Genomic DNA, 18,547 nt, shown 5'->3' with positions numbered 1-18,547 from the left:
AGCAGGTTGTGATCAGAAGCAATGGCAAATTTCAATTTACGCTAGCAAGTCGAGCAAGTGCTTAAGTCAAAACTGGTATTCATCAGTTTGAAAGTTTGACGCATGTGCATGTTCTAGCGCAAGCTGCCTAGCACCTGTGACAAAAATTGGCAAATGAGAAATTCACGGAAAGATACATGGAGAGAATTGGCACTTAGTGGTAAAAGACTAATTTATGACAACAGTGTGCAGTCTGTTTCCAACTACTACTAACGCAGCAGGTTTTTTTCTGCATTGGTTTTAAAGCCAAAGTGTCTGCTTGCCTTTAGGGTGCCGAGGTAACACATCAGACTTGTGTAAACATGTTTTGGGTTCAAACCCTACCTTCTGCGGATACATAGTCTCTATTTTCCAAAAGCAATCAATGAATTTGTTATATTCTTGGGCATTATTTTTTTAGCTGGAATGAAGTACGGTTTAGGCCACATTTGTCACTGCTCTGCACTCAGGGAACGCTCTTTCTCCAAGCAATCGTTCAAATTAATACGCAAATATATTGCTGGCTGCCAGCACTTTAGCTTGCAAGTATATTTTACCGCCATGTCTCCTAACTGGTTGAACACACTATCCTATTTGTGACTGGTAGATCTGCCTCTCAGCCTAGCGCTGTCAGGTGTGCTTGCATGGCGCAGTATTCGTGCGTCTGTTATTGATCCGACAGGCACTTGTTCGATTCAACCTCCTTCATTTTTTTTCATTTTCGTTAACTTCGTTCGTCAAACATTTTATTTATCTTCATCATGGTGTTCTTTCTTTTTTTGTGACACTTCGTACTAGGTAATTCATGGCTGCTGCTCCGTTCTGTAGCGGCACTGCATCTGGGATTTTATTCATTCGTCAACTGCCTTCAAAGGTTTTGTTAGATCTTTAGCTTAAGATACATACAAATATAGAACACGCGAAAGCAATACAGCAGCGCGGAAGACAGTAAAACACTGATTGATGTCAAAATGTTGTGTGCCGGTACAATAGCCCCCCCCTTCAGTTTGTTACACTTCCGTACAGTATTTTTGAAAGGCTGAAGTGAAATCATACCCTTTAGGTCGATCTGGAGATGGCGGGAATAAAAACACTGTTCATATACCGACAAATAACCAAGTCGTGAGTATCGCCATTCAGGTAGGTCTGCACAACATTTGTCATGATGAAATGTACAGTGTGCGTCAGGCTTGTCTAGGGCAAGCGAGCGCATGGCTCCGGAGCGTGCTGGCGACATCTGCTGATAACTGCTGGGTTAGAGATAGCTTGCCATTGCGCGTGCGCGGATCTCGGACAGGGTCGGGCCGGTCGTCATTTCGCATGGGCCACTCTTATTTGCAGACGCCACCAAACACGAGGGGCACTGGTCTTCCCCAGTGCCAGCCATGAGCGGTGACAGGCCAGATAGACGCGCCGTTTGACGCGTTTATCGCAGGCAGTTACGTAATCGCATAAAGCAACGAGCGCCAATCTTCTGAATCTCAAGCGCACCAAACGGAAAGCACGCAACAAGAATTCACTGCAGGGCTTTCGGTCGAACCTGTTGTGCGATTACGTAAGTCCCTGGGGTGATAATGCACCGCGTCAAATTACGCACTGATCTCCGGCGTCACCGCTCACGGCTGGCACGAAGAAAACAAGCACCCGTTGCGTGCGGGTGGTGGTGTCTCCAAATTTTAGAGGCCAAAGCTGAACGACGACCGGCCAGGGCCTGTCCGAGATCAACGCACGCGCAATGGCAAGCTATCTCTAACCCAGCAGCTATCAGCAGATGTCGCCAGCATGCTCCGAAGCCGCGTGCTCACTTGCCCTTGACAAGCCTGAGGCGCACTGCATAGGAGCGCTCGGAAAGAATAAACTTACCTCATAACAACGTCGCTCCCAGCGGCGCTCCCAGCGTGGTGAATTTGACGGATTCCAAAGCGTTGCTAACAGGGAAGGTAACACCTCACTTCGCAAGCTTCTTCACCGTACGATCACAGCGCACAGACACAACACGGACACAAAGGATGTTCACCGGCGGTAGAAAAGCGCATACGATGGCTTTTCTTCAATAAATTCGATGTATCGCCAGCTGCACTGCAATGTCTGACCTTCGATGCTCGTTGAAAAGATTCGCACACGGCACATAAATCGTCAACAACACGAGCAAAGCTGTAAATTTGCACAGAACAGTGAGAACGACAGTACAGCGTTGGTGCCCGCACATCCGGGACTGCGAACAAGCGACTTTGGCTTGGCTTGGAGTCGGTTTGCGATGGCTATGCCCCGGCTACGCATTCTTGTGAAAAATTGAGCGTGAAAACATTGACACGAGATATTAAAAAAAACCGACGGCGGCTTGTGAGTCCTATGTTAATATATACGATCATTGTTTATAGAATTATTACCAACCCGTCGAGCAGCAGTAATATTATTTTGCAGATAACCGAACTCCGCCGAGGTCACGATGTTGGCTGTTAGCGCCACTAGCGGCAGTGGCAACTCAGCGTACTAGACATTCGCGGGGAATCTCGGAGGCCATGTCGCGACAGCGCGGTCACTTTAGCTTAGCGTGGGAGGATGCCAGAGGAACCAGAAGAACTGGTTATCGGCGGGTGTGGAGGTGGATGGTACGTCTTTTGTGTCCGGGCGCCCGCGCCCTTCCAAGTTCCCCACCTCGGCGAATAGGCCTCCTGCGCTGGAGTTTTGGTGACATGCAGCGCCCCTAGCGGCCGACGCCTCTGGGTAGTACAAAAGCAGACGACCCTCGCCGCCCTCCGTGTGTTTTCAATTACAAGTCAGAGTGAAAGTTGGTTGTGGCGCTTTGTGGCGTGTTTAGATGACTGTATACTGTATGAAATAGCCCTTAAAGTAGTTGCAGTGGCTAAACAAAATAATATCCGCTAAAATAAGCCAATTTATCGGCTTTCTTTTGAGCGAGTTGTCGCGGTGGTCGCAGCGTGAGACGGGATCGCCAGGTCGGGTGGTTTAACTGTTTCACGACAGATACAGTTTTTTCTTCTTGCGTGTGGTCGACAAAGGAAAGTTCACGAGTGGCATAAACACGGAACGCTGCTCATCCTATATCCTGAGGTAACTGCAAAAGGTTGCTTCAGCGGGAGCATGCAAGCGAACGCAAGAATTGCGCACCCGACTCAGCTGACACTGCTGGCCTGGCACCGCCTTTGCAACGAGTGGAAATTTTGTTTCGTATTTTCGCAAACTAAATGATTCTTGCGTAACGTTTTACGCCGCACGATTTACGAACGGCTGGGCACATGTATACTAGCGAATATAGGTGGGGCAATAGCGCCAAATGAACAAATTAGGCGCTATGAAAGGACGCAAAACATGCACCAAATCGCACGCCCGCTGCCTACAGAGATGTGTACTTCTATAACATCACCTAACACAGCCGCATACACGGCGCGGGGCCTCGAATATTTACATACGATCATCACTGACTGTGTTGGTTTTCTAGTGCCAGGGGTCGTCGAATCTGAACGCCGACACGCCAGTTTTGACTTGAAATGGAGTTAGACAGCGAGACAAGAACAGAGAATCGGCGTCCTCCAGTTTAATTGCCCCCCCACCCCCCATATTCACACTACGCCAGATTATTGTCAAATATTAGAAATTCGCTTAACTTTGCATAAAAAGCACTCCTCCTCCTCCTCCTCCCACCCGATTTGAAGTCCAGCCCTCCGCCGTGTCGGCTGCATGGAACTCGGCCGTTGCTGACCCTCATTCTAGGCTATTAAGTGCGAACTGGGAATGTATGCTGCAAGAGCGTAATTAAGTAAAGTGAGAGCAAACAAGGAAAGAAGTTCGCCCGACCACTTTGTTTTACGGCCACTAATTTCGGAAACGCAAAACAGATTTCACGCTTCTGGCGGTCGCGGCGTTTTGTCACTGAGACACGCAACAAAACGGCAAGCTAACGCTGCACCATGTATTCGTAACGGCGACGCAAACGAGCACTGTTAATGAAAGTGCACGCATAGTGTGCAGGTACGCAAAAGAGCGGCACGCCGCAGCAGGCGAGCCTGCGGTCCGCCGGACTCGTTGGCTTTTTAAAGCGCGATCATCGCCGATTGCGTTACTCTTCTTTTTTGATCGGCTGTTTTTGAGAAGTCTTTACCACCTAGAGTATTAGTTTAAACTAGAAATTTCCCTTAAAATTTCACTTCGTACGACCGTCGATCGGTGAACCTGGTAGCAGACGCCGTCCCGGTCCCGGAACTTTCGTCGGCGCTGTAAACGTGTTTAGCGCTGCAAAGCTTTTTCCCCTAATGCCAAGTTGATCGCTGAAATAGATCGGACGCGTCGGGGATGAGCTGGTGACCACGTCGCAAAATAATCGGGAGCGTCGAGCTCAATTTGCTTCTGTCAACACGAGATCCTATGGGACCCGCGCAGCTTTGTACTACCCGGAAGTACTGCCCGGAAGCCGCTTGCGCAGCGCCCCCTGGGCAGCGCAGGAGGCCTATGGCAGCAGAACAGAGAATCCTTCAAAACAGCTTTGAAGTTCGTAGTCTGCTTGCGGGCGCAGGATATTTGCGAGGCGCTTGTGTTTGAGAAACATTCCGCGGACGCGTTGACATCTTTAAAATACTTTTGTTAGCGAGAGAGCGGTTCGGAGTGTAACAAGCGGCATGCCAGCTCACTAATTTGTTCGGTTTCTCTATTTTGTTTTCTTTTTTTGTAGTGACGTGCAGCAGTGTCAGGCTCGTTCTTTCTTTTTGTGTCCCTGTGCAGTAGAGATGAGTTGTTAATCAGCGCTTCAGTTTGTCTTTCTTCTCTTTTTTCTTCGTTTGTTCGTTTAGTTCGTGTGAGCGGGGGCGCCTTGTGAGTCTCTTCCCCTTACGAGTACAGATTTCTTTTGCCGTGAAAGAACTGTTTTCACCTGTTTTAATAGAACATAGATGCGCGTTTGCTCCTTGCGGGATTCTCTGTATTCCACACTGCAGTTCTACAGTTTTTATCGTAGGCAGTTCACGGTATCCTCAAGGAAAGTTATGTATGCGAGGGATATTGCTTTGTTTGACTACGAAATTTAAGGCGCCGACGCTACACTGGCGATAAGGCCCGCAGCATTGGAGGGCCCCGGATTCACAGCCCGAGCCCGGGGTCTTAACGTGCGCCTAAATCTCGAACACATTGGCGTTTTCGCTTTTTGCCTCCAAGAGAAAAGCGGTCTCCGCGATGGGGAACTGAACTCGCATCCTTGGGCTCAGACCACGGCGGGGTGTAGTTCTGGCTACCCTAATGAAGTTCACGAGTGAACGACGATGAGGCCAAGCTTGCGTTCGCTTGATTTGAAGGCTTGTTTTAAAAGTTCGCTGTATACAAAAAAATTTAATTGTTCTTTTTTCGACGTGTAGTGATTTACACCAACGTTTTGCTATTTTTTTTCTGAGTATGTATAGGGTGTATTCACAGGGCCTTGGACCGCGCGGCGGCGCTACCTGCGCGGCGGCGGCGACGCCAAATTTGAGGTTGCACTTCGCCGCGCGGGCAGCGCATTTCCCGACGCGAAACGTGGTTTGCAGCGTGCTGCTGGCAAGAACGTTCGTGTGGACGGTGTTTTTTTTCTGCATGATTCGTGAGTTTGCGAACGCCTTGTTGTAACAAATAACTAGCATTGTTCTCGCTTCGGAAATCCGGATTGCGCTGGTCTCCTACAACCGCAGACCCGACGCAGGCCGCACGACAAAATCAAGCGCGCCGTGTATTTTTTTTTCTTTCGCTGTTGCGAAGCGATGGCTAAGGCAGTGCTTGAAGGCTGTCTGTCTTCATTCGACGAATTCCCAAAGAAGTTATCGATAATATGGCTGATCAGTACCGAATCTGTTGGAGCCCGTTTCATTCAGGTGGGCCCCGGGACGATGGGCGTCAGAGCTTTCACCTCGCACCTCGTCACACGTTTGAAACATTCGCATGCTTAACATGTTCACAAATTAAGGTAGCCGGCGTACTTTATGGATGAGACGAACCATACTGGGCTCCCAGCCTCAACATGGGCTACTTCGAGTATTGAGGTGAACGCACGTACGCGTACACGCAAAAAATATCGCTTCCCAGGTTTGCGGGCATCCAAATTGATCCAATTCTTCTTCGTCGCCTTCGACGGTTCTCTAATGACCAAGCGTATTACGTGATCAGACACACAGTTTTACTACTTCAAGAACAGCGCAGAGACGAACGTTAACGTATGCGGGGACAAACTAGAGCAGCCTTTGTCACTTGTCTCTGCGCTGCTTCCAAAGTAGCCAAAGCGTGTTCCATAATGTCGTTCTGCTTATAATTTCCGCTTCGTCTTTACCAAAAGGACAACACTTGAAAAAAAAATCATCGGTGGTATCTTTGTCGTCGTCACCATACCTAATTTTATCACGTACTTACCTCGCGATGGTTTCCACCCAGACCCTGTGCGTAATTGTTCCGCTTCATTAGGAGCTCAAATGGACGACCTTCGTGCGTTTAACGCGCAGAACACTGTCGCCAGAGCACCTCAACGTCTCTCATACTCCTCAAGAAGCGCGCCAGATGCCTGGGTGGTGCACGGTAAAACCAGCTCCTCTCTCACACGCCACCACCACATCAAATATCCTCGAAGCCTTGGGTGAAGAAATTTTCTCAACTCGGGCAACGGTCGCTTCAAGCAACGGAGGAAATAAAGAAATCGGCGCACGGGAATGACACCGAGGTAGCGCGAAATAGCAAAAACGGACGGGGTCATGCATGCCGCTGGCCGTGCCTGTCAAACCATGGGACAGTTGCATTCGTCGCGCGAAATCATGCCGCTTTCAAGCACTGCCCTGGCCTATCAAAACAACAAAAAACAACAAAAAAAACGGCGTGCTTGCTTTCGTCGTTCGGCCTGCTTCGGGTCTGCAGTTGTGGGAGACGTGAACAGCGCATCCTGAATTTCGCAGCGAAAACAACGCTGGCTACTTGTTACGACCAGGCATTCTCAAACGCATGAATCACGTAGAGAAAAACATCCTTCACACAAACGTTCCTGCTAGCACCACACCGCAAACCATGCGTCGCGACGGGAGACGCGCTGCCCGCGCGGCGGAGTGCAACCTCAAATATGGCGTCGCCGCCGCCGCGCAGGTAGCGCCGCCGCGCGGTCCAAGGCTCTGTGAATACACCCTATAGGCACATTTTCGTTACTGGAATATTCTTTCGCGTTTGGGTTTGTGAGATAAGTATTCATTTCTGCAAAACAGCGCTGTTATTATCGTGCCTCCACAGAAAAACACTGAATCATCGCACTAGGATGCGATGTCACATATGACTTTTGCAGATGTAGCAGATGAAATGACTTTTTAAATCTACCTCCGTCCCCCCGCCCCCCGTAACACAACGTATCACAGCATTGTATGTGTGAAAAGAGGTAGGAGGAGTTATTTTTTTTTGTCCCCAGAACTGGGACCCGAGATGTGTAGCCCCCCCCCCCCCCCCCTTCCCCCGCCTTTCTGTTTTTTCCCCGCCGAGATATGCATGCTTCATGATTCCGCACCAACCTTCCCCGAAGACTGACTTCGAATATCTCCACTGCCGCTAAAGCGTCCCAAAGCGGAACCTTAGCAGTACTGAAGATTGCTCACCCATTATGTCAATGTGTGCTAAGGTATAAAGAAGAAAATCAGCTGCTATAGCAAGGAAACGTTTCCGCGGGAGTCACGTGCCAGAAGAGATGAGTCACTGGAGTTTTGTCAATGTTTATTTCCTCCATTGTTTTGTGCAAACCATGTTGCGGCAGTATTTGAGGAAATGCATTCAAAAATTGCCCAATACAATTGATTTCCCCACTTAGCAGGTATAATTATTATTTGTGCAAAGATATGCTGCTGGTAAAGGCTACTGGATTACCCTACGGAGTTTCATCAGTGTTGAAAATTAAGCGCGAACCATAAAACATGGAAAAGAAAGAAGGACACCGGTATAATTTTCAACAATGTATGTTCACCAACTAGTTCGACTCTCAATCCTACTTAGTTTTGTCAGTAGAAACTCTATTGAGTTTCAATTAAAGGAAGTCATTTGACATTCTGTTGAGGTTTGTCTATTGAAACCTTGTTGACTTTTTATTGACTGCACTCAATAGAAATGTCAATGTAAAATAAAAAAGCATAAAAGTAACCTAGTAGTCTTAATTCCGTAGACACAGTGGGCAGCGCTGAAAAAAATAACCCTTCAAAGTGTATGTTTGAGCCTAATGAGTTTTGTCCATTGGTTCTCCAAAGATTTTCAATTGACTGGTGTCAATTGGTTTTGTGTTGCGTTTTCTCAATAAAAATCATTTTGAGTTTGTACTGACACATCTCAATAGCCAATTGAGTTTGAATTAAGTTTCTGTTGATTCAACAAAAACTCAACAGGAAAAGAATTGAAACTCAGAATCCATTTTTGTAAGGGTAACTTTAAAGACTGGCGTCATTTCAAGTCTCAGCCACCCGAACAGCGTGACACGCCGTCTTTTTACATCCGTAGATCACGATATGGCTTTTGCGTCGGTATTCTTAACATAGCGTAAGTCATGTCGTGCCATAAAAGCCTTTAACGAGATGGTGAACTCCATTCTTGGTAGGATACAGTCCCACGAGCGCATTGCGCAGGCTAAGTGAACATTTCTTCACTCATCACAGCAGGACCGGCACATATGCGCTTTGGTCACGTCGGCAATTTCGAGACGCTTTCCTTGATATCATTTCTGGTTGACGCTGTAATATTGTGGCTCGTGACAGGCGATTCCGTGGACGGGTTCGATTCCCGGCCGCGGCGGCCGCTTTTCTGATGGAGGCGATAAGCAAAAACGCCCGTGTGTACGAGATTTCGGGGCAGGTTAAAGATCCCCAGGTGGTCGAAATTAATCCGGAGCCCTTCACTACGGCGCGCCTCATCGCCTGCGTTGCGTCGGCGCACTAAACCCTACAATCAATTAAATTCCGTGGAGAGATAAAGTAAAGGAGCAGAGAAGATAATGATTGTCTTTCGTGACGGGACCTAGCAACAGTGTGCACTCAAGTACCCCTATAATTCTTGTGAACCGTGTTCCACAGACACGAAAAATTCAGGTAAGCATGCACTCACGCGCAGGACGTAAATGGCGAAGTTGTTGAAGGTGAGTACTGCCGGACACGCAGTCAAGTTATTCACATGGTTTCGGTGCTAGTAATCATGGCCATATGCATCAAAGTGGTCGTCGTCTTCTTCGGAGCGAGTAATAGATTTTGATTTGATTGTAGGGTTTAACGCACCGACGCAACGCAGGCGATGAGGCGCGCCGTAGTGGAGGGCTCCGGATTGATCTGACCACCTGCCGATCTTTAAAGTGCGCCGAAATCTGGTACGCACGGGCGTTAGTGCTTCTCGCCGCCATCAGAAAAGCGGCAGCCGCTGCCGGGAATCGAACCCGTGGCCTCGTGCTCAGCAGCCCAACGCCTTATCCACTGAGCCACCGCGGCGGGTGCGAGTAGTGGATGCAAATTTATCCTCAGCATTGTTAACTTCCACCAGGTCAACTGGCGAAGCCTGCCCTAAGTCGCGAAAGGCCTAAACTATTACGATGCCGGAGGGTGTCTTTATACGTGAGACCTGAAGGGAACATCAACATGCATTTGTACAAGTTTGAAGTTGTTTACTTACATGTTCCGTTGTTGCTTTGCACTCCGGTAGTAGTAATAATCGCCATATGCATCAATATCGTCGTGTTTCTCATGTCAAGCATTACATGCGGGGCAACGTTTGGAGACAGCGCGGGAGTTATTTTTGTCTGTAAAGCCACTGCACCAGCCGGGCACTAGGCGGTCGCCGCGAGGCACGTGCTCACGCGGGCTCGGCATTTTCTTGGTATTTTGTTCAGCACTTACGGTATTTTGTTCTGCACTTTTGTTCTGAACTTACTGCTTGTACAGCGGTTGTGCTATTAATGCTAAGTGATTAGCAGACGCAGTAGGAGGCCACGCATGAGGTAGGGAACCGTACACAAATAGTGGACCCAAGCTATGCTCCAAATCTAAAGAGCCTGAACGCTCTTAGAAGAAACGCGAACTGCAGTAATTACGATGTCTCAGGGAAAAAAAGCAGTCGGGTATTCTTGTGTTGGTGTTTCTAAGCCCTCATAACTTCCATAACCGACTTCAAGTGCAGGAAGCCAATACGAATAAATTTAGAGATACTCTAATTGCAGGACCTAGAGCGATGAGTACATAGGAGGCCGTTTTGTTTTAGTTTTGTTAGCAATATTACGTTTATACATGTTATACAATATTACCTCTACACCTTTGTCTTTTCCTGTCTCCGATGCAAAAAGTTGCTTGGCTAGTCCATCAGTATATACCGTCAAACCCGTTTATGGCGAACTGAAATATGCACCGTGATTAGTTCGATATATCCAATAGTTCGATATAGCCGAACCCGCCTATAACGAGCTTATTGTTACGAGTTCGCAATCTGCGGGACCCCCCCCCCCCCCCTAACCAAATCCGCCATCCACGTATGCAGAAACGAACGCAGTACAGTAGCCATTACCATACCAAAATAATCAATTTATTGCAACTAATAAAGCTACTTTCCGCCTTAACTGCCCACGTTGCAAAAAAGCGGTTATTTTTGTTTTCACTTTCGATTTGGCGGCTTCAACTAGCATAGCATCTCTACACGAAACATTGTTTGCACCAGTTCGAGTCCGCGTCGTGAAAAATCTAAGAAGCATTGGCGGAGCACATCGACAGCCGAAAGGGCTTCATTATAAGCGTCGGACGGATTTCACTCGCGACATCATCGGGAACGCTGGCGAGCTCTTCCCACAGTTCACCGATGCTGCTGTCTTGGTCCTGACTCGCTGACTGGGTGGGTTCCGTCGCGAGTCCCGCGCGTTGGAAACAGTTACGAAAAGTATTGGGCGTCACGTCGCTCCGTGTGAGGTGCAATGTCTCAGTTGCGGATCTTGCTCCGTTGTCGCGGCCAACCCACATGTCAATCGCCGCTCCGAGATCATGCATTTCGGTGGCCATTCTAGGCGCCCAGAATTCGATATATCGGATGTGAACTTCCTTATAAGGAATAGGTTTCCCATGTATTTCCGTAACTGAAATATTTTTGTTCGGTATATAGCATAATCCGCTCTATCCGGGTTCGTTATAGCCGGGTTTTACTGTACAATAGTGTAGTAATGAGTTATATTGTCTAAACAGTAGTAGTGGTACTGAAAAGCATAGGGGAATATTATGTTAAGATTAGAAATGAGGGTTTTCTTTAAAAAAACGCTAGGTGACCATCGCCCGGTGAAACTGTGACTCAAGGTGACAGGAGCGTACGCAGGATTTTGATTGAGGAGCAGAGGTCCCACGAAAAAGACAAAGAGGATGTCACGTGTCTCACGCGGCGGAGAAATGAGGCTCAACTTGACCACACAATATATTTACAGAACCAAAACCTCGAACGAACGCGAACATAACACACTCACAAGCATATCACACTATACAAAAAAACAGGCACAACGTCACACTACCAAAAATCTACTCCTAGAGTCACTATAACACATTAACTGCATCTGTCACATTCAAACAAATCCTACCGCCGGTACCACGGTGCGATGCAGATGACGTGGCCCAGTGGGTTGGTTGGCTTCCGCGTCGCCGAACTTCGCCGAACGTCGCGATGGCCCGTTCTGGTGCGTCGTGGTCCGGCGGACCGCGGTGCGATGACTCGGCTCCGCTGAGCAGCGCGGCTCAGCAGGGGGTCAGCAGAGCGAAGCTGCTGGTAATCGGTGGTCTTGAGCTGCCCGCTGCCAGACGGTGCGGTGCCGCTCGTGCGTCGTGGGGCACTGCTCGACGGGTCGCCGGCGGTGCGATGCCACCGGTCAGCAGGAGGCCAGCAGAGCGCAGCTGCTGGTAATCGGTGGTTCCGGGCAGCCCGCTCCCAAACGGTGCGATGCCGCTGGTGCGTTGTGCAGGCACGGCCCGAACTTCCCACCGTTCCTCCAAAGAACCCGTTCCACTCTGTCCACTCCAACCTTGTTCTCTTCCTCTTCACCTCGCATTAATCGTGTGCAGTTCCCATTCGCTGAACAAGCTACCTCCTCCTCCTCTTCGATTACCCTGTGTTTCTTCTCCATTGGTCACTCCAAAATCCTTCTCACCATCCCGTATGCTGATTCTTCTTTCTCTTCCTCTTTTATGACAACATCTTCTTCTGGGGTCAATCCCCCTTCGGGTATGTGCTCTTACCACCACATGACATTACCCCCCAAAATTGAAGAGTTTTTTTTGTTTAAAAAAAAAACTGCTACACACCACGCCTGTTCGTGGAAACAAAGTCCGCAGTCCGTACGTCACAACAACCTCAGTCCTATTAACCTACTACATCAGTCCTACTCAACTACTAATATTCATCGCACACCGAGTTCACTCTTTACCAAAACTTCAAATTCTACAGTCAATCACAACACGTATTACTAAAAGACAACTCTTCCTCATTCTCTTGCACTAATCTACTCACGCAAAGTATTCTAATATCACCAAAATCAAATACATCAACCAATCTCAAGCTTGAAAACACAATTATTCTACACTACTCAACTACCTCCTTTCCGTGTACACTTCATACTCCTACAACACCTTGTCTGCACCATACCACAACATTTATGCTTTATCTTAGTACCCAGCCTATTCGTCACCTTTATCAGTCCTCTTTCCGTCCAGGTCATCTCCGTGTATTCCATCAGGTTAGGTGACACTTGCCTTCATCTTCACCTTCTTGCGCTTCGTCCATTCAGCCCCTTTCATTACACTGTCTTCTCGGTTGGCACCACCACCAATGTTCACTTGTCTCACTGCCCTATGATCCGTGCCCTGTCTCCAGTCCTCTAGTGCAAGCTTTCTCTCCATTGTGCACGACTCGCACGATTTCTTCGTTTTTGTCTTCTTGGCACGTCTGCGCTTTCGGTCTCCTCTGACGGTAATCTGGCTACTCCCGGAGGAAAACTCACTGCATATCTTTTGTCCGAAGCCACCTTGGCCGGGGTGCTGATTACTGAGCCAGCCGTTCGTCTCACAGGCCTTAACTGGTTTTCTGCGCGTCCTCTTGGTAGCGTGCGTTAACTCTACGAACTTCCCAGCTACCCTATCACTTTTCTCACAGCTTCGCTTATGCACTAGAACCTTCTAAGACCCGACATCTTTTTCCTCTGCTTCGCACGCTTACGAAAAGACGGACATATTTTCTCGCATTCTTGAGTCTCAGAAACCTGATGGTGCGCTGGCCATTGCCTTTCGCTTGGGACTAACCCCGGTCCTGGGCCTTGCCTAAATTTCTCGAGCCGGGACTCCTTGTCAACAACAAGCTGCTCGGTCTGAGGGAACTGTCCTAGTTGCTCTGAAATCCCTCCACCTGGCTGTGCACTGGTGACCCCGTTTATCATCTTAGACGCTGAGCTGTCCGCTGAGCTGTCTAGAAAATTCGCACTGTCCTTTTTTGGGGCAAGTGTATTCTCAATAGTGATAGGCATTTGTACCCGACCAGCAATAGAGCTTTCTGTCCGGATGCCATTACTGCCAGTGCACGGAGCGGCAGGTACCTCCGTCTCAGTTATTATTCTTTCAGAGACCGTAAAACCAACTGGCTCCACAGAGATACTAGGCGGCAATGCGCTGTCCTCGCTTGGCGAGTTCTCAGTGCACTCATCTTCAGGCGCCTGGTCGGCGATTCTGCCCCATCCGGCCAGTTCACCGCCTGGCCGATCAAACGCGCCTTTTGCCTGAGTGGTCGTTCGCGAGAACCTTTCTTCCTTTTTTTTCATTCCCATCACAGCACTGTGCAAACCCCGTTCTCTCAACAGCACGTGCTTCTTCGCGGTCACCTATCTGCGTTCTTTCTTTCTCTCGTGCCTCAGAGAGGTCAGCGACCATCGTGCCTTCATACTCACGTGCGGCGCGTTCACCGTTCTTTCTCCGTCCTATTTCCTCGCGGCGCCGCTTTAACTCTGCTAGGCGTACCTTAAGTTCCAAAATCTCTATTTCCTGCACGGCTTTCCTCTCATCTTCTTGAGCTCTCTCTCGTAACCTTGTACTCTCCCGTTCGTACAGGCTGAACACCTCCTCCTTGGTCAAACCTAATGTACTAGCCAAGCTTAAAAGTTTCTCGAGATTCATCTCTCCGCGAGGTGAGACGCGTGTTTGGGCCAAGGATAAATCCTAGCAGGCTCGCCAAATGTTTTGTCACGCGTCTCACGCGGCGGAGAAATGAGGCTCAACTTGATTCATTTGATGACCACACAATATATTTACAGAACCAAAACCTCAAACGAACGCGAACATAACACACTCACAAGCATATCACACAATACAAAAAAAACAGGCACAACCTCACACTACCAAAAATCTACTCCTAGAGTCACTATAAAACATTAACTGCATCTGTCACATTCAAACAAATCCTACCGCCGGTACCACGGTGCGATGCAGATGACGTGGCCCAGTGGGTTGGTTGGCTTCCGCGTCGCCGAACTTCGCCGAACGTCGCGATGGCCCGTTCTGGTGCGTCGTGGTCCGGCGGACCGCGGTGCGATGACTCGGCTCCGCTGAGCAGTGCGGCTCAGCAGGGGGCCAGCAGAGCGAAGCTGCTGGTAATCGGTGGTCTTGAGCTGCCCGCTGCCAGACGGTGCGGTGCCGCTGGTGCATCGTGGGGCACTGCTCGACGGGTCGCCGGCGGTGCGATGCCGCCGGTCAGCAGGAGGCCAGCAGAGCGCAGCTGCTGGTAATCGGTGGTTCCGGGCAGCCCGCTGCCAAACGGTGCGATGCCGCTGGTGCGTTGTGCAGGCACGGCCCGAACTTCCCACCGTTCCTCCAAAGAACCCGTTCCACTCTGTCCACTCCAACCTTGTTCTCTTCCTCTTCACCTCGCATTAATCGTGTGCAGTTCCCATTCGCTGAACAAGCTACCTCCTCCTCCTCTTCGATTACCCTGTGTTTCTTCTCCATTGGTCACTCCAAAATCCTTCTCACCATCCCGTATGCTGATTCTTCTTTCTCTTCCTCTTTTATGACAACATCTTCTTCTGGGGCCAATCCCCCTTCGGGTATGTGCTCTTACCACCACATGACAGAGGACCAGAAAAAAACAAAGAGTAAAGAAAACCTGAGCACCACTAAGACGAAAATGTTCCAGAAAATACTTATTTCTCTGTTGAAAATAAAAACAAATTTCCAAGTACCCTTTGGTAGTATACACAAGATACCGGTGGTTTTTATTCCTGTCGCATCTGAGGAAATTGGTAAATATGTGATTGACGCAGTGGCAGCATCTATGGAAAGCGCACATGATTCGTGCATAGCCCGCAAAATAAAAAAAAAGTGTATTGTAGTTAGTTCACTGGTGCGGGTAGAGTTAGTGGCATTGCTTCCTCCTTCTCTACACTCCCCGATACAAAAATCCCTGATGGGGTGAGAGAGGGAGGGAATGCGGCTGTTCTGGATCCCTCTTTGCGTCCAAGGAGAAGAGTTTTTTTGTAGGCATCCACACGACACCGCGTATTAGCGAAGTATAGTGCGTGGGTAAATACAGGAAGTACAAAACAAACTTCCGATACGATTTTTAAGTGATGTGGATTACAATCAAAGCGGCAGGTACGCTGTTTTACACGAAAATATCACTCCTGCGTCCAATTAAGGGTCAGAAAAATTTATGAGAGGATATCCACTACTCCTGAAGTCGGGAATCAAAAAGTGCCTAACAGGAGTTTCCGCAATTCACTTTCGCTGATTTGGTTTAGAGCTTATTAATGCACAAACTGACGAACGTTATTACGTGTAGGTTGTGTGCGGTCTAGGAGTGATGGATGCTTTTGAAAAACAAATAATTTCTAGCAATGAATACAACTAAATGACTATTTGATAACACTTTTCCGCGAATTGCGCCGCAGGGGTGTATGAGACTAAATTGTCATCCTCTACCACGATAATCTCTCACGCATGTGCTCGAACACTCTATCAGGGTCATTTTCAGCTGCGGAATTCAGCGCATTAGGGGTAGTAAAAGGAGGCAGATGCAATGCTCTGTTGGTGGCTGCACCTGGTAAGCCTTTGAAATTACGGGAGCCCCTTTTGTGCTAACATAAAAATCAGCATGAGAGGTTTATGTAATATGGACGTTGCGTTGTATTCACATAATTGCAATGGGAAATTTTGGGGATAATTTAGTTTTCTAATACCTCCAGCCCCTGGTAAGAACTGCCCTACACAACATCCCCGCAATCTCCTTTACGAAAAAATGCTTACTTTCAGTCAAGGGAAACATACGTTTTCAAAACTCAGGATAGACAACAGTAAAGTGTAACGTTCTTTATGAGCGGTGGCTATGAGAAGGTAATCCTGTGATTTTTTGGTGATGAGATTGCACGGGCCAGGGGGGGGGGGAAGAAGGGAGGGCTGATGAAGAAATGATTTGTTCATTCATGTAATGTGTAAAAACCTTTCTCTTGACGAAGCAGATTATGATGAAATATTCTTGCATTAGGGAAGAGATCTCAATAAAACTACCAAACAAAGCTTTTTATTTTTGTTTTTTAATCAGTGGTGATTTGAGCAAACGTGGGTGTGTCAGTGCACTGGGTGATTGCACCTCTCCCCGCAGCGTGGAACAATTCGGTGTTTTTTTATGCCCGTATTGCATGTCGGTGCACTTTGTCTGATTCATACTGGTAGTTTTTTAGCAAACGTCTGTTTCCCCTCAGGCATACATCTGACTGGCACTTAACTCCCGAGCCGTAAGAGGAAAACTAAAGACAGAGAAAATCTTTGGTACCCCGGGGCCTCACGCATAAATTTAAACGATCCAGTTCACATATAATGTCACATGCTATGGGCCACGCAAACCAAGCTGGTAATATCTGAGGTGATTAGCATGCTTTATAGCAGGTTGTTCTTATGACTACGAGGTTTTCCTAACCGCGCGGAGGAAACGAGGCGATTAGGACTTTGGCGTCGGAAAAAAGGAGTATACTTACGGGACAAATTCCATGCCAAATACAGAAATAAAAAAAAAAATCACACATCTCCACGCCGTGAACGATGCCGAGGGTACGAAGCACTGGTACAGAAGTTGTGTATTGCCTGTGTGATCAGCGTAGTCGTCAGTGCATGCTGATGCACTCTGAGTTCTAAATGATTTTGAGGTGCACTAAATGCAGTGTAAATGACAAGCGCCACACGAAAGACAATTCGCGTCCCAGTACTTCGCACCCTCGGCATCGTTCACGGCGTCTGTTTCCGCGAATTATCGTGAGGTAGTTTAAGTTTTTTGGTTTATTTTTGCGTTTCGTACCCCTTGAAATTCGCGCTTACTGGAGTTAACGGCGATCTCCCCAGATGGCACCGGGATGGTACTACTGTGCGCGCAACTCTCGATAGATGGCGTACAATGCTGTGCGCTCGTAGAGTTCCTGTATATCGCTTAGCGCAAGAGATGCGCGTCGGATTGCCACATGCCCCCGGTTCCAGTTCGACAAGAAAGCCCGCTTTCCGTGCTACGCACAAGACCCCGTGTTCACTCAGTTCTGCTCAACTGAGCATCGGCGGTTGTGGAAGCGGAGACAGCGGCGGCGGCGGCTTATCTGATAAGCGGTCCAATATCGTGCGCCAGTTTTTGCCAGGCCGCTCCTCGTCACTCCTCCTCGCCGCTCCTCCTCGCCTCTACCGCTGTCGCGGCGGCCTATATACCAGAAGGGTGGTTTTCCCGCACGACCTGGAACTCAAGATGGCGGATGGACGCGGGACTCTGCTCCCCTTGGGGAGCTATATACAAGAACTCTATGCGCACGTAAAGCGCTTTGCGTAGGGGTACAGTGAACTAGAATATTGTAATAGTGGCAAAAGCGGCACAGAGAAATTGAAGCCAGAATTACGAAATTCGCTAGGGGCGCCGCTGCGGAATACTGGAAGGACGTAGTGTAGTGGATAGAGTGTCCGCCTTCCAATCAGCATTCATGGGTTCCAACCTCGCTGTGGGACTATTAGGTTTTTTTTTTGTATATGCATGGAGCGCACGAACAAGATGCCTAAAGCACACTTATGGTCAAGATGTTATGTGCTTTTTCATAGCTTAGCTGTATTACGTTACGATTTCATACATTTTTCGACGCTCTTCGTGGCGGGCACTGCACGTTGCGGCGGCCCTATGAACCTTTGCCCCACTTTCTATTCTCTCTCTCTCTATCTCTCGGTGCCCTCACATCAAGACGCCATGCGGCAAAGACAACTTTATGCGCGTGTTTTTAAAGCCCAAGGCGTCAAATAGACCGAGAAGTTCATGGCTGTGCGCCTATTTTTTTGCATATCAAATATTGTAGATCTCTTACATGTAGGTACCTTTGGTAGGGGAAGAGAGGCATTGACAATTGGGGAAAGCGTACAACCGTCATATCGGCCGCACTAAACTACTTGGCCGAGAGAAAGACTGTGCGTCTCTCTATGCCAAAAATGTAATGGGTAGCATTCTTTGCCGAGTACCTCCGCAGCCAGGACCGTGTAACGCC

This window comes from Haemaphysalis longicornis, unplaced genomic scaffold, assembly GCF_048455015.1.
Source record: "Haemaphysalis longicornis isolate Haplotype H1 unplaced genomic scaffold, Haemaphysalis longicornis Haplotype H1 scaffold_7, whole genome shotgun sequence".
Taxonomy (NCBI): domain Eukaryota; kingdom Metazoa; phylum Arthropoda; class Arachnida; order Ixodida; family Ixodidae; genus Haemaphysalis; species Haemaphysalis longicornis.
This window is presented reverse-complemented; position numbering follows the sequence as displayed.